The sequence below is a fragment of the Pinus tabuliformis genome, chromosome 5_1 (assembly GCF_031772625.1).
Source record: "Pinus tabuliformis cultivar Carrire ecotype Pingquan chromosome 5_1, CPIR1, whole genome shotgun sequence".
Taxonomy (NCBI): domain Eukaryota; kingdom Viridiplantae; phylum Streptophyta; class Pinopsida; order Pinales; family Pinaceae; genus Pinus; species Pinus tabuliformis.
In genome coordinates, this window is record NC_142305.1 from 495883588 (window position 1) to 495898709 (window position 15122).

Consider the following 15122-nt stretch of genomic DNA (forward strand, 5'->3'; position numbering starts at 1 on the left):
TGTTAACCTGGTTTTACCTATGCAGATGGTTATGGTTACATTATTTAGGTATGAATGGACATGTTTGTGATATGGTGATGTACTAATCTAGATTGACTTTGCATATGTGTGAATGATAATTGTGTATGAGTTATGATGTAAACATGTTATCTAGTGACTATTTTGGATATCATGATCTTATTTATGTTTGAGTTAATATCTTGTGAAGTTATATCATGCTAACTAGGTTGATTGTGTTAGACTCTCTCATAAAACAATAATAAATCCAAAAATAAATTAATTAATTAAATATTCCAAGTTAGGAATTTGTGCCTAACTCTTGGGTTGTTCCTCTAAGATAGGAGTTAGTTTAGGTAACTCCTATATTGGTGTGTCTGGTGAGAAATTATCTCAACCAAAGGAGAAATTATCTCAACCAAAGGTGTCTAAGATAGCACGCACTATCTTGAGAACACTGTCTCTCATCTATTTATTTGTAACACTATATTCAATTATTTGATGTAGTAATGTATGAATGAGAGAGAATACATGAGGCTTCAGCCTTTTTCCGCTATTATTTGTTGCCCAGTTTTTATGTGTGTTTTTCTGTAATTTGTGTGAGTTAATTTCTCTTTTCAATATGTGGTATCGGAGCCAGGTTTGGACGGTATGAGTTAGGTGTGCCTGCTGTGAGTGAGCGCAGCTTTGGAATGTTGAATCTGTTGTGAGTGAGCGCATCCGCTTTGGAATATTGAATTTGAATGTAATGTAACGGTGGACAATTGAATTGTTTATGTGCAGTTTTTAACATCGAATATCCAACATGGAATACTGATTGTGAAATAAAGTTTGTAGCTTTTTGAAGTATGGAGCTGCAGATCTACACTAGCAATGGCATAATGCTACTATATTGAATTTCGTGGGTGTATTTCTGCATAGTTTGGAGGTACGCTACAAAGACAACCCACACTGATCTCCCACAAGGCAGCAAACGATATTTTGTTGAAGATGGATAATTAAAGTGCACATTCAGGAGCCCATGAACTATGAGATGTCATTGATCAAATCAGCCTGCGGCTAAGATCTACTGTAGGAGATTAAAAGCGTAGATTATCTTGGCTATGTTTGATGAGCATGCGTTGGAGACTGGTGCGTTGTGGAGGCTGTCGTGGAGCATCATCATCATGAGATAAGTCTAAGCGGTGGAGCGCAGAACAATGAGATCCGAGCTATACAGTAAAAAGGTCTCACCATCACTCTCATCTTTTAACAGCCAATAATCACCCCAAATAATTACAGGAGATGGTACGAGCGTTCTTATGTTGCATTGGCACAAACGTGATTGCAAATGCTTGAGTAAATTTTTTATTTTGAATGTGGGATCTTTCATCACTTGTTCAATAAGATTATGAAGCAGATCTCTGTTTCCTACCATTAGGGCGTGATCTTCATCTGCATAATTAGATAATAGTCTCCTGCACAATCTCTGTTTTCTTATGGCCTCTCTTCTTCGCTCATGATCCTCGATTTCTAGAAGCAAAGCAAGCTGAGGCCATTCTCATATGGTCATGTCTTCTTGTATGGTCCTATCCCTTTCAGAGGCTTCAGTTCCTGAGGTTTGATTACCATTTGCAAAAAGTCTCGGGTTAGCTGAGAAAGAGCCCATAGAATTCCCCGGCGACAAGGAAATCTCCGTTCCGAGACAAGAGATCTGCCAGAATCTTAAGAATTGATGGCGAGTCGAACCCTGGATCTGTGACGATTTTTGTATTCCAGAGAGGCAAAGAGGGAATCCACCGGGCGAGTACTGCTGCGCGGGAGCTTTCTGCTATTGGTAAGACAACGTGTTCGGTATCTGTGAAGAGATCGTCGAAGTCGCTGCTTATATGATGTATCTAATATTCAACGTTGTTTGTTAAAACAAAAAGGTTGTACTAATCATATTTGTTGATGACGTGATTTCTACACCTACTTTTTCTTTCGAATAGTCAATGGACTTTCTCTCTTTGTTTCTAATCCAACTATTTCCGTGATGTATCCTGTTTTAGCACTATTCGAGCCATCCATTAAAATGAGCTACCAGCAATGTGGAAGTGGCATGCGTCCAAGTCAAAGGAAATCGATTGCATGAATATGGTCGTAAGTGTTTTTTTAACGTAAAGTTTAAGGTGGACACTTACTATGATCAAAACCCTTACTTTATGTTAAAAGTGTGGATGTATATTTTTGTTTTAAGTGGAGTGATAAGGTGAGCTTTTTAAAAGTATTTTTTAAAGCTTTGTCATGGAGTAATAAGGGTGATGTTTTGAAATCTTTGGAGTGATACTCATTGGTGTAGGAGGTTGAGTCAGGTTTTTGAACGCATTTTCTTCCAAATTTGTGAGTGTCAAATTCTCATTGTTTGAGAAAGCTTTCATGACAATGTTGTAAAAGATGAAAGGTTGATGATCTTAATACTCAATAAAGACATATTATTTGTGGTGATTGTGTCCTAGATCCGCCCGAAATTGAATAAGGGGATCTAAGGTACACTGTGTGTGTTTGATGGCGCATGTGTTTTATGGCTTCATGTTTTTGCTTTCTGATTTGTGTCTAGTTTTGACACATAAATGATCGCATTTACCACACACATAAAGTTCAATGCAAGCAAGCACAACACTTGTAACAGAATAGTGTCAAGGAAGGACAATTGAACTCAACACTTGCATCTGTGCAAATACAACTCATAATCCTAGATTGTCAACATCAGCATTCTACATCAACAAGCAAATTCACTTAATCAAGTTAAAGCATTTCAAAGCAAAGTCTACATCAACATTCTTGCAAACAAATTTAAGAACTTGTAAATCAAATTCCAATTACATTGCATTGTACGGGTGCATTCTCGGTTGAAACCGACACCCATGTTTTGATTTGATCAGAAGTCAAGCACGTCAATTCTCTTCAACTTAGTCAAATTAAGACAAGTGAATTCCTTGTTTTATGTGAGTCATTCAAACCATTGTAAGCTTTTTTGGGTGCATTTTCGACAGTGTTCGACACCCTTCCTTTAAAGCACAATCAAGTGAGTCCATGAGTTTTAACTCCTTGAAAGAACTATCACAGCAACCAAAACAAGTTCAACTCTAACAAGTTGAGTTCGTCATCAAGCGAGCGTGAATTCCAGAAAGTTCTAACAAGAGTTCTCAGCAAGTACAATAAGCAACAAATCAAGCAAGTTGAGATCAACAAATCAAGCGAGCGTGACAGTCAAGTCCCATAGCAAGCGAGCCTGTCCTTTAAGTAAAGTGAAACAAAATCAAGTGCACGACATCTACAAAAAGAGAGCCTGATTTCAAGTGAGCAAGTTCAGATGGCGCAGCATATTCAGTTGTTAAACATTCTTCACAGTTTGATCATCTCCAGTGATGAAGACATGGTGCACGTCAGCAAAGAAACTCTTGCTGATATTTCACGACATCTACAACAAACGCATGAGACCATTGAGTTTCTTCAGCTTGAGTCCCAACTTCAAAGGAATGAATTGCAAGAAAAGGGTGATACTTTCAAGTCTTTGAACCATCCAGATGATAAGTCATTCATCCCAACAACTTCAAGTGTCGAAGTTGTTCATGATCAAAGTCAAATTTCTTCCAAACCCATCATCAAGCCCTGGGAAGAAATTAAAAATAACAAGAATAGACGAGGCTTAGGATATGTCCCTGATGACACCAACTTACAAATCCCAGATTATTCCAAGCCAATTAAGTTTGTGAGTGCAGGATTTCTTGAACCACTCACCTCAGCAGGTTCTGAGAAAGTTGTAGACAAACGAAATTGCATGCAACCTGAAGTTCATGTTCAACCGAAATGCTCTCATTGTCAAAGAGCCGGTCATATGGAAGATCAATGTTTTGATCTCCATCCGTGTTGCCATTGTGGCAAGCCCAATCATTCCTTAGCAAAATGTCGCAACCACCAAAAATCAGGCAGATTGAAGATACATTATGACTGGATTGATCCTTGGGAATGGTCATCCACAGTCAAACGGTTGTCTCAGTTCTACAACTGACTACAATCTTACATAGTGCAGCCAGCAATGAATAGATGATGGTACTCTCATGCAGTTGAATGAGGGCGTACAACAGTGAAACTCTCCTACACCTAAAGGGGGGGAGTTCAAATATATTTTGGAGCAGATTGTCTCTCCTTTCAGCTGACAAAGGGGGGAAAATGTCAATGAAATTGACAAGTGGTTGTCAGACTGAAAGTCTCGACAACATCAGCAAAGCAGCCAGTGGGCATCTTCATCAGCCAGTGGGCATCTTCATCAGCCAGTGGGCATCTTCATCAGCCAGTGGGCATTTGTCATCAGCAGTGAGCATCAGCAAATTCGCCAGTGGGCGATCGACAGCCAAAGCAGCAGTGAGCAGCTTTCATCATAGCAAAAGCAACATTGAGTTGTTTTTCGACATCTTCAGCCAGTGGGCAATCATCATCAGCAAACACGCCAGTGGGCGTTCATCAAATTGTGTCAGTGGACACCGGATGCTGTTTTCAAACAAAGGACAGTTGGATCCTTTTGCGGCTTGGCACATGATGGAGTTGTCAAGCGTCCTTCAGAGATGAATCAAGCATGCAGCTGATTCATGTTCTCTTCAGATTTGAGTTTTTTCCAGCATCCAGTTTTGGCGGTTTTTTCAGGCAATGTTTTTGAGGATCAACATGAGAACTTGGAAGATGGTTCTCATTTTTGGATTTATCATTGAGGGGGGGAATGTTAGACTCTCTCATAAAACAATAATAAATCCAAAAATAAATAAATTAATTAAATATTCCAAGTTAGGAATTTGTGCCTAACTCTTGGGTTGTTCCTCTAAGATAGGAGTTAGTTTAGGTAACTCCTATATTGGTGTGTCTGGTGAGAAATTATCTCAACCAAAGGTGTCTAAGATAGCACGCACTATCTTGAGAACACTGTCTCTCATCTATTTATTTGTAACACTATATTCAATTATTTGATGTAGTAATGTATGAATGAGAGAGAATACATGAGGCTTCAGCCTTTTTCCGCTATTATTTGTTGCCCAGTTTTTATGTGTGTTTTTCTGTAATTTGTGTGAGTTAATTTCTCTTTTCAATAGATTGTGCAGACAATATAGCCTCCCCTGAGATACATTAAGGTATGAACTTGCTTATGCCATATACCTTGTGCTTGACTGCTTGATTATGACATCTATTTGGTGTTTGAGTGTTTGGTGTCTAGTTGATTTATCTAACATGGTATGTTGCAAGTTGGTTGAATTTTTAATGAATTTCATAATATTAGTATGCGTTCCAATAATCTTGTTTTAAGATGATTGTACTAACACATATGTGTTGAGACAGTTTGTTAGTGTCCTAAAATTTTTATAGGATTGCTTGATTATAGCTGATGATTATTATATTTTGGATATTGTAAATAATATTCCATATTGTAAATTATTTCCAAAAAATGTCAAAACCTTAAGAAAAATAAAAAAATATGCTTGCAAGATGAAATGCAGCATTAGAGGATAATTAAGTATGTTTAGATTAAATTAATCGCATCATTTAAATGTGATTAAATAAAACTGTAATAAAGGCCTTGGTACTATAGTTTCATTTTATTATAAGGTTGAAAATGAAAAAAAGGATTTTTTCAAATGGGGTTAAACAGTTGCAGCTTTCTCGCATCCACGTCGTTCATCTATCTCATGATCAACTGAAACTATGCTTTTTCCATTACGCCACATTGACTTCAAACATTCTTTCCAAACCAATGAGGACCAATTTTCAAAAACTTAAAGAGGTTTTTTCTCCAAACATCCGCATGTACAAAAACCTCTCTCAGTTTTCTAACAACTATTATGGTTTGAGATATATAGATGAAGCTTTGCAAACATATTTTCCCAAATTTTTCTTTTTAGTCATACTTTTGTAGAACATATTGTGGCCAATAAGAGATGACTCTTGATAAAATGGAGGAGGTTTGTGTTCCTAAGATTCCAAAATACAATAACCTACTTCATATTTTACACAACTATTACAAAATGAGAGATAAATTTACATCTTTACAACCTATTTTTCAAACTGTGCAAAGTCCTGTTTCAGTCACATTTTTGCAGAGAATATTTGGAATAGATGGAGCTGAATTTTGGGAAAATGGGAGAGGTTTATCGCAATAACATATTTATATACAATAACCTCTCTCACTTTTTACAAATCTATCTCGTATTGAGATATACAAATGGATGACTGGACCCTATTTTGCAGGATTTCAAGAGGAAAATGTTCAAAGATAGTTAGCCACCTCATCAACTAAGAGTTGCAATCAAATTCGAATTTCTCTTCTTTAATAGAGTTTAGGCTTTTGTGATCCATATCAAGTTAGAGAAAGATTTCGGCGAAAATCACATGGAATCTCATTTGTCGACGCGTTTCGAACCAACTAGTGTGGTTCATCGTCAGGACAAGATGAAGAAACAGATCTAGCTCATCATGCTAAATAGTCTGAGCAGAGCCTCCAACAGCTATCATCTCTAACGGCTAGTTTGACTCAAGGACAGGGGTCAAAATTATTATAATATTTCAATTCGTAAAAATAAATAAATTAAGGTAAATGGTACGAGACCTAATAATTAAAAACTATAAGTTAATTAATAATTAGTCAAATAAATGACCTTGAAAGGCCTAAAAATATAAATTTTTTTATTTAAAAGTATTAAGAATAAAAGGTAATAAAGAGAATCAAAGTTAATAATTAAAATTAAAATTTAATTAATAATTAAAAGGAAAATTAGTTAATTAAATGACCTAATGGATGAATAAAAAATTATATTCCGCATGAGACCTAATAAATAATTTTTTTTTTTATTTTTTTTTTCTTCTATAAGTTAATTAATAATTTAAAAAGGAAATTGGTTAAATGAAGAAAATATAATCTTATTTAAAAGTATTATTAAAATTGTAAGTTAATTAAAAAATAATAAAAGGTAATAAAGAGAATCAAGGTTTATAAGTTAGTTAATAATTTAAAAGGAAAATTAGTAAATTAAATGACCTTGTAATAAAGGATGGAGTAATATATAAATTAATTATATATAAAAGTATTATTAAAATGTATGTTAAATAATAAAATGTAATTAAGCTATAAAAAGGACCTTAAATGGAAAATCAGTTAATCAAATGTCCTTATAATAAAGGATAAGTTAAATGTATAGAGTAATGTCTAAATAAATTTTATTTAAAAATATTATAAAAATTGAATGTTAATTAATAAAAAGAAAATCAAAGGATGATATGATAGATCGGAAATTAGTTAAAAATATAAGTAGTAAGGAAAGTTAGTTATATGGAGGCCCTTAAATGAAATAATCAATATAATAGGAATTAAATGGAAAAATTAGGCATAAAGGACCTTGAATTATTAGAAGAAATAGGTTGCTATACACACGAATAAAAACTAATGAATAAAAAACCAAAAATTAAAAAATAAATAATAAATAAAAATAAATAAATAAAACAAAAAATAAATAAAAATAATAATAAAATAAATAAATAAGGATAAAAGACACCAAAAACCAAAGAGGACGAAAAACGACTAGGAAGAGAGGGCTGGGACCCAACACCTACTGACTTTCCAACCATCCTCTCTATTGAGATTGCTTGGTCTCTTTTCGATCTCAAGCGCTTCCCTGAATTTTCGATGATGGAAATGCGAAACCTTAGCAATAACACTGGCTTCTTCAATACAAACATGATGATTGGTTTTCTCAGCATGTTTAGCCAAAGCGGAAGACTTAGATCTCCTATGCTTCAGATCCGCTGCGTGCTCGCTAATCCTCTGATAAATGGAACGACCAGTCTCCCCAATATAGGGGGTCCCACTAGAACAAGGGATCATATAAACACCCTTCATATCTTTAGGGTCGATGGGATCTTTCACCGATTTGAGGGACGAACGAATGGTGTTCAGGGGCCTAAGGGCTTTCCTTAAAGCTTTAAGGGCTTTCCTTAAAGCTTCCAAGAATTTTCTGGTGAAAAGGGAACCAAAAGATCGTGTTCCTGGTGTCCATCTTCCTTATGTTCAAGGGACCACTGATAGAATTGGTAGGATTCTCAGGAGACATAGTATCCCTGTGTCCTTTAGGCCCCTGAACACCATTCGTTCGTCCCTCAGATCGATGAAGGATCCCATCGACCCTAAAGATATGAAGGGTGTTTATATGATCCCTTGTTCCTGTGGGACCCCCTATATTGGGGAGACTGGTCGTTCCATTAATCAAAGGATTAGCGAGCACGCAACGGATCTGAAGCATAGGAGATCTAAGTCTTCTGCTTTGGCTGAACATGCTGAGAAAACTAATCATCATGTTTGTATTGAAGAAGCCAGTGTTATTGCTAAGGTTTCGCATTTCCATCATCGAAAATTCAGGGAAGCGCTTGAGATCGAAAAGAGACCAAGCAATCTCAATAGAGAGGATGGTTGGAAAGTCAATAGGTGTTGGGTCCCAGCCCTCTCTTCCTAGTCGTTTTTCATCCTCTTTGGTTTTTGGTGTCTTTTATCCTTATTTATTTATTTTATTATTATTTTTATTTATTTGTTGTTTTATTTATTTATTTTTAATTTTTATTTTATTTATTTATTTTATATATATATATATATATATATATATATATATATATATATATATATATTTAATTTTTGGTTTTTTATTCATTAGTTTTTATTCGTGTGTATAGCAACCTATTTCTTCTGATAATTCAAGGTCCTTTATGCCTAATTTTTCCATTTTAATTCCTATTATATTGATTATTTCATTTAAGGGCCTCCATATAACTAACTTTCCTTACTACTTATATTTTTAACTAATTTCCGATCTATCATATCATCCTTTGCTTTTCTTTTTATTAGTTAACATTCAATTTTATAATATTTTTAAATAAAATTTATTTAGACATTACTCTATCCATTTAACTTATCCTTTATTATAAGGACATTTGATTAACTGATTTTCCATTTAAGGTCCTTTTTATAGCTTAATTACATTTTATTATTTAACATACATTTTTAATAATACTTTTATATATAATTAATTTATATATTACTCCATCCTTTATTACAAGGTCATTTAATTTACTAATTTTCTTTTTAAATTATTAACTAACTTATAAACCTTGATTCTCTTTATTACCTTTTATTATTTTTTAATTAACTTACAATTTTAATAATACTTTTAAATAAGATTATATTTTCTTCATTTAACCAATTTCCTTTTTAAATTATTAATTAACTATAGTAAAAAAAATAAATTATTTATTAGGTCTCATGCCGAATATAATTTTTTATTCATCCATTAGGTCATTTAATTAACTAATTTTCCTTTTAATTATTAATTAAATTTTAATTTTAATTATTAACTTTGATTCTCTTTATTACCTTTTATTCTTAATACTTTTAAATAATTTTTTTTATATTTTTAGGCCTTTCAAGGTCATTTATTTGACTAATTATTAATTAACTTATAGTTTTTAATTATTAGGTCTCGTACCATTTACCTTAATTTATTTATTTTTACGAATTGAAATATTATAATAATTTTGACCCCTGTCCTTGGGTCAAACTAGCCGTTAGAGATGATAGCTGTTGGAGGCTCCGCTCAGACTATTTAGCATGATGAGCTAGATCTGTTTCTTCATCTTGTCCTGACGATGAACCACACTAGTTGGTTCGAAACGCGTCGACAAATGAGATTCCATGTGATTTTCGCCGAAATCTTTCTCTAATTTCTCTTCTTTATCAACAGAAATCCATAATGATAGTGCCAAGTAGATACACTAGTTTTGAGTGTCCCACATTTCATTTCTATTTGTGTAAAACGGCTTAGGATATTTGTAAAAAGATCTTAAGATTTTTATCAAGATATTTTAGTTTAGAATTTGTATAAATACTTCATCATTTGAAGTAAGAAAGGGTTGGGATTTGTAATGAGAAAGACTACCATTCATTGTAAAGTTGTTCACTGAGTTCAAGTGACCTTTGCAGTAATACAAGACAAGTTTTTTTAGGATTCATGTGTCATATCTATTGGTGAAGTGCATCTACTATTATTTGTTTATTTTCTTTGTCTATCATGCTTATGTATTCTCTATTATGAATTAATCAATAGAAGTTGTGATAAATAGGATTCATTACCTAGAGCACCCTATTTTGGCTGTTGTTAATTACATATGTTTTCCTTTGATATCAAGTTAAAGAATTCTTAATTTATATTTAGCTTTAATTGAATCTATTTCCCTTCTTCTACTTCATTTCATTTAAATCTAAAAGATCCAATAGTATGCCTAGCTTGCCTTGTTTCACTTAAGCTTGATACTTATGCAAATTGATCACCCCAAGCTCTTTTGACTCCATTGTGCAATGGCCTTCCCTTGTTGTTCCAACCAAACCAATTCAAAAAAAATTCCAAGCCCAATAACTAGCCTGAAATTCCCAGTAAACAAAGCTAAATCTCACAGAGAGATCCCTCTATGAGTTTAGGAGGGCTAGATCTTAAACTCGAAAATGGTTTTGATGTTTCCTCCATCGTTTTTTCTTCAGCCTTGAAATTACAAAATTCTAACATAGTGGAGACCATACTGGGGAGGACATTTTATCTTCCTCAAAAAAGTGTATCAAGTTCCAGATCTGATTGTTGATGGTGAACAATGATCAGGCACAAGAAGGCTGAATTATTCACCTAGCGACTCCATGTTTCAAGAATCCAAAGCTCAAAGTTTGCATGGTGACTCCCTTATCAAAGAATCCAGAATTGTAAATCACTTATGGTGACCCCATTCCATTGTTGATTATTTTAAAAATGAGTTCAAGAATACCACATAGGTATGCTCCTATGGACAGATCAATAATTCCAAGTTTTCCAAATCCAATGCTGAGCGGTGATTGGTTAACGTATCTTCCATTGTTTAAAGATCAAAAAGGAGATGATGCTATTGTACATTTATTGAGGTCTCATATGCACATACATAAGCTTAAAATCAAATTTCATGAATATTGTCTTATGAAAATGTTTATGGCAACTTTGGAGGAAAAGGCTAGATCTTGGTATGAAAATCTGTCTGCTGCTAGTATATGTTCGTTAAAGCATTTTCATACTATTTTTTGTGAGAAATACAGAGGGGATTATCCATCTTTTTTGTTGATTCAAAACTATTGTGATGGTTTTGAAAGTTTTATTCAATATCTAGAAGATTACTATGATGATGATCAGTTCACAAACGATGAAATACTAGAGGCTTTAGATGGAAATCCTTTTCAACATTATGAACAAAAAGTAGAAGTCTTGCTTGAATTGTCTTCCCCTCAGGAAGAAACCGAAGATGTATTTTGTCTATATGTTCATGAATATTCCTCATAGGAAATAATTATTGCAGCACCACGACAAACTGATCAACCAGAGGTAAAGGAAGAAATTCAGCAGCCTGAACCTGATCAATAAGAGGACAACAATGAAAATCAGCAGGATATTTCAAATACCATGGATGAACACATTAACACTGTCGTTGTCTCAAATGTAGAAGATAAAATTAAAGAACAAATTCCTTGTACTCATAAGCAAGTAAAGGTAATTGATCATATTGTTGAACATTCATTTGTTGATTTACAACAATCTTGTGATCTGAAAGAAGAACCAGTAGAACTTAATACTCTGATCCACAAGAACATTTTCAACAAGTAGTGCTTTCTTTAGTGATTAAAGACTAATTATATTTACATGATGAAGATATTATGTTGCATGTTTTCCATGATCCTTTGGTCAGTTTATTGCATTCATTGGTGAAGGGAGAATTTTCCAGATTCATCAATGTAGCTATTGGATCCAATGGAAAAGTTGAGTTGCCATTTTCTGAATTTATTTTTCCACCTAAAGAAGTAGAATGCAAACTTCAATTAAGTATCCATTTGCTTGAATGGTTGCACTAGATGTTTGTTATCACTTGATATGGCATTCATCTTATCAGATTAAAGTAGGTAGCAGAGTGAAAATAAGCTCAATACCTTGAGAATTTGTGTTTTTCAAAGCATTCTTTCCAGTTTCTGTTTCAGATTGCAGTACGACTTTTAGTTCAGTGTATATTTAAGATTTCAATGTAAAGAATGGTTTTGATTTCAATCTGAGAGTTTTTCAGTAGCAGATATTTTATGCAAAAACAAGTTGCAGGTTTTGGGATCAGCCTTGTTTTCCCTTAGGAAACCAATTTCCTGGTTGTGTAGAAATTGTGCCTAAGACATTAATTATTTATTATGATTGTCACTTATATCTCTTTTCAATTCCTTATTTGAAGAGTCTAAAGGACTTGACCTTAAATTCTCAATATTTAGATGACTTGGAAAGTTTCAAAATGCCATGTGATGCTGAATATGAATGTGATGAGAAGAATATGTAAGGAAATTAAAGACAATATGCTATGTTTAACATGAACTATTCTCTATAATCTAGAGGAAAAATATGAAAAGAGGTTTTAAATATGGGATCACCTTTAAGGATTTTAACTTCATTTACATCAGTAAATAAAGACCTGCTGCTTCATTACCATATTTAAAGAGATGAACAAACATAAATGACGCACAATTGAGAAATAACAAAATCATACCCAACATGTATGGAAACTCTTGATTATTTTATTAATCATCAATTCATCAAGTACAAAATAGTGTTGTCTCCGGGTTCTCCAAAATTCGGCCCCTTTTGTTCTATAATCTTGCCTCTTTTATACATCATAGGATAGTTAATAACCACCCAAAACTGTCAAACTACCTAACTATCCTCTAACTGCTTTGAAGTAAAGATCATTAGAAAATATTACATTTGAGGGTAAAAACACCTCATTCATTTCAACAAAACAAGATAATAAGAAGTAATAGAAATCAGAGAATGATGGGAGATTGTTGCTCGCTATTTGAATCTATAGGTTGAGCCTGTGGTTCTGCTGATGTATCTTTGTGTTGCTCTATCATCCATTTCTTGCACTTTCTCCATAATGGCACAATTGATTTTGGTGCTTCTTCTAACTTGTCAAGTGATATCCTGCAAGATGTAATCTTGTTGTAAGTGGGCTTGCCAGTAAATAGAGTCTTTACCATCCAAATAAGTTTAAAATTCTTGTTCAGGAAATTCACTATGGTAGCTCCCTTTAACACTGCTGTCCTTTCATGAGTGTTGACAACTTTTCTCTTTGCCTCAACCGGCAAAGTCTCATATGTGTTCCATAGCAGCAAGTTTCCTTGTAGATCCCAACAAGAAGGAAGTCCAGCCCTAACCCTTTTATCAAACAAGATGTTAAACTTTGAAACTGCATCCTTTATCTCCTTTATCTTCTTCTCAGCAGTAATCCTACAGATATTTCTGACAATCATTTTATTAAAATCAATAGCACATGATATTCTGTCAGGCATTTCATGTTCCTTCAATTCTGTAGTAGACTTAGAATTAATGAAATCTATCATTTTCTTTGCAAACTTTGATCTATCTAGATCCTTCTGCTTATTTTTAGTGACCACCTCTTCCATAGCTCGAATGAGTGTCTTTTCTTATGAAATAATCACCAGAAATCCCCAGATGCCTTTGATAACTTCAATAATCTCATCCCGTAAGATTTCTCTAGCTTGAATTAAGGACACATTACCTTTCATTTTCTCTTTTAACCTTTTGATTTCATCTTCAGCCCTCAAAAGATCCTCTTTGTACTTCTTTGCATTATCTTTTTCCCTTCTTGATTCCTCTTCACTTAAACTCAATAGTTTACAAGCTGTTTCCAACTCTCTTTGGGCTTTCTTAGCATCAAGCTTAGCCATTTTAAGCTATGTTACCAATTGTAAAACCTGTGTTGTTGGATCATCTGTGTTGGATGGCATTACAACCATACAAACATGAGGGTCCAACTATTTTTGCAACTTGTCAAGAGTTTCTTTAAGTAAAGAAACTTCCTCAATTTTTTGTAACACATCCTGCAAAAGCTTTTATTTTTCATTTTCCACTTCATCTATCCCTGCAGCTATGGGATAGTCACCTGTAGGTAAATTCAATTTCCTTTTCAGGATCCCAATCTTTGACTTAGAAGATTGTAATAACTTTTGAACAAAAGGTTGGTCATCAGGATTGACCCCTATTTTAATGATAATCTTCTTTAACTCTTCAGCCTAAGCATTCAAAGCTCTAGAGTTGGCCTTTTCCAATTTCAACTACTGAATTACCTTATTAAGCATTTTTTCTGCCTTGATTGCTGTTGTATTTGTCTTATATAGATCATTTACAATTAACTGCCTAGTTTGCATATGTAGATTGACCTTGTCAAGCATTGGGAGCTTGTGAGTGTCAACAGTCAAATTCACAGTCTTAAAACTGCTTGAAGATCCCATTGATATTTCTGTAGGGTGAGAGAAAGAAATTTTTAGTTGTCTCTTCTCCAAATCCATGGTGGATATCAATCTGGTTTGCTCAGGGGTTACTTGAGACTCAGCTTGAGCCTCCATATTCAACTTTATCTTCAAATTTCTTTCGGCTATTTGAGCAAACATATTTTGCATTAAAGGAACCTGATCATGAACAGGTTCTCGAGAAGATGGGGAAGCAGGAGCACCTTTTGTCTCTCCCAACTGAATGACCAAACCAAGTTGTGACAAAGACACTACATCCTGCATCTTGATCCTCTTTGCTATTTCAGACTCTTCCTCATCTAGATCAATGACTTCTTCTCTAGTTCTCTTGACCCTTTTTTATGTAATGCTAGGGGTTTCAACCTCTGTTCCCTGAATGTTTTTCAAACCTCCATTTTCTAATTGTTCAGTTTTAGGTTTGCTTTCATGTAGAAAAGATGAATAGCCATTCTCCAATCTTCTCTTTGAAATAATTTGGTGAGGGTCATAAGCCCACTCAACCTCCTATAGAAAACCCATATCATTCAACAATTTTTCAACTTCTAGAGTGGCTTGTCTAGTATTTACAATGAAGGGTCCCACTACTTTAGGAAACTTGAAAAAGAAGCCTTTCTTCATAGGAACAAAATGAACTTGATCAACATCTAAGCTCTTCCTTATGAATTCAAGAGCAAAAAGCCTCATTGGCACGAACTTAGGTAACCTG

General features: G+C 34.0%; 1 pseudogene; it reads right to left on the reverse strand.

Moving 5' to 3' along the window:
- Positions 1-1296: 1296 nt before the first annotated feature.
- LOC149165664 (uncharacterized) lies at positions 1297-13834 on the reverse strand (annotated as a pseudogene).
- Positions 13835-15122: the final 1288 nt, after the last annotated feature.